This window comes from Belonocnema kinseyi, chromosome 5, assembly GCF_010883055.1.
Source record: "Belonocnema kinseyi isolate 2016_QV_RU_SX_M_011 chromosome 5, B_treatae_v1, whole genome shotgun sequence".
Classification (NCBI taxonomy): Eukaryota; Metazoa; Arthropoda; class Insecta; order Hymenoptera; family Cynipidae; genus Belonocnema; species Belonocnema kinseyi.
Window position 1 is genome coordinate 35,606,783 of NC_046661.1, and position 2,797 is coordinate 35,609,579.

Below are 2,797 nucleotides of genomic sequence, written 5' to 3' on the forward strand. Positions count from 1 at the left end.
AAATTATTATATCAAAATTAATGACTGGTTGGCCATTTATTAATAATATTAGTTCAACTTTTAACTAAAACAATTAGTTTTCTGCCAAAAAATAAATTTTGTAGAAAATACATAAATTTAAAAAAATGATTTAAATTGTTTTAAACAAAATAGTTAAATTTTTGAACAAAAAGTTAACATTTTATCCAAAAGCCTGAACTACATACTAAAAACAAGGAATTTTTAATAATAAACCTGAATTTTTCACAAAAGAAATTTATTTTCCACAAAGACGTTTTGAATACAAAAAATCCATGTTTAATCATAATTAAATTTTCGACAAAAAAGATGAATTTTCTACTAAGAAAGACGAGTATTCAATAAAATACAAAAATTTTCTACTAAAAAAGATCACTTTTCAATAAAACATAGAATAGTTAAATTTTTAGTTAAAAAAAATTGAATTTTAACCCAAAACAAAAAGAATTTTCTACAAAATAGTTAAATTTTCAGAAAACAAAATTTTCCAACTAAATTTATGAATCACGAACCAAAAAAAAAATTAAATTTTTAACAAAGTAGTTCAGCCTTCAACCAGGTAATATGAAAAAAATCGTTCAAATTCTTTGAAATCGATTGAAATTATTGAAATAAAATGAAAATTCCTTGGAATGTTTTAAAATATCCTAAAATATTTAAAATCTCTTGAAGTTTTTGAAAGCTCTTGAAAATTCCTTTCAATTTTAAAAATACGCTAAAATATTTTAAGTCCTGTCAAATCTCATACTAAATTATTGAAATCAATTGAAAATTCCTTGGAACCTTTTAAAATACTCTCAAATGTATCGAAACCTCCAAAATCTTTTGAAACGCCTTGACATCTTTTAAAGATTTCTAAAGTACTTCAGAATTTTTTTAAATAAACCTGCCAAACTTGTTTAAATTCTTTGAAATTCCTTTCAATTATAAAAATAAGTTGAAAATTCCTTGACATCTTTTATAACATCGTCAAATATTTAAAATCCTTTAAAAGCTTTTGAATTCTCTTGAAATTTTTTAAAGCTCTGGAAGATTCCTTGAAATTTTAAAAATACCCTGAAATATTTCAAATCCTTTAAAATCTCATATTAATATTTCTGTAATCAATTAAAAATTCATTGGAACCTTTTAAAATTCTCTCAAATTTTTCAAATCCTTCGAAATATTTTGAAATACCTAGAACTTTTTTTTTTATTTCTAAAGTACTTCGGAATTTTTAAAAATGATCCTTCTAAATTTTTTTTCAAATTCTTTGAAATTCTTTTGAATTATAAAAAATAAATTGAAAATTTCTTGACATCTTTTAAAACATCCTCAAATATTTAAAACTTAAAATGCGATTGCGTAAATATTACAAAATTTTAATTATAGGATCTAAACCTATATTTTGTTGTGAGCAAATTTTAACAAATATTTTGTTTATTTACTATGTTCTCATTAGCATTTCAATCCTGAAACTCAATTCACAGTTATGAATGACAATTGGCTTCCCCTTCCATTCGCGCTAATGCAGTGAGTATGCTGGGGGACGTCGGTCCATACCAAATCACTTCAAGTCGAACATATTTGAGCATCGAATTGGCGGGACCATGGTTTGTTGGATCATGGATTGTGGCAAAATGCAAGATCAGAGCCACCTAGGGGGCATAGCAAGAACTATTGCCTAGATCAATGATACCCCACCCCCCTTCAGGCCAAATTTTATAGGTTACGTTGATTTCTTTTTCTGAAATAAATACATGAATAATAATAACCAATAAACAAACCAAAAATTGAACAAAATAAAATCTATCATCGATCACAAGCAATCAAATCCCTGGCGGACCGAAGGAACCGAATGAAGCCTCTACAAAGTACCCGTTAAGACCCCAATGCTTATTAACTGCTACTAAAAGAAGATGCATTTGAAGTCGCTTTCGGCCCATGTAAATGACAGGTATTTTATATTTTAATGTTTTTAACACTGTAAGAAAAAGTATTGCGATTACTCCATGAGTTTCTAATTCAAATTTTAACGTCGAATCCGAATTTCAACAATTTAAAAGTTGATTTTGCTGCTTTTTTTTTTAGTTTTTTAAAAAGGAACCGAATGGGGACCTAATGGGGTCTTAACGGGTACTTTGTAGAGGCTTCATTCGGTTCCTTCGGTCCGCCAGGGATGTTCAAGTCTGTTGCAATCGATTTATCATAGAACGATTCCAACAGACTTTAACATTTGATTGCATTTGATCGATTTGTTTCCATATTTAGTTTGTGTTATCGGTGAAAATCCATTGTGAAACCAATTTCATCACCCAAAAAAATATAATTCTTACAGCTGCACTGCACTTGAGCAGAGGTCTTATTAGTAGCAGTCTTATTAGTTAGACAAATGTATACACCCGTTTGAAACTTTATGAACTAGTTTTAATTTCAAAATAATTTTAAACTAATACATTTGTAATTAAAGACTTTAATTAACTTTCAAATATTGTTTCAGTTTAAAATATTACATTTTTAAAGTATTTAATTTGAAATTTTTAAATTAAAAAAATAACAATTATTTAATATTTAGAAATGTTTGACTGTTCATTTAAAATCCGTAATTACAAATCAAAAACACAAAACTAAACTAAAAGTTAAACTTTCAATGTTCCAAGTTTAATTACTCTACATAAAAAAAATTAATTTGTTACTCAAATTTTTAAATTGTTATGTATAAATAAACATTTAATATCCACTATCCTTAGAAAAAAATCGAGTGAGTTCAAGAAATATTTACAAGTTTCCTAAAGAATTC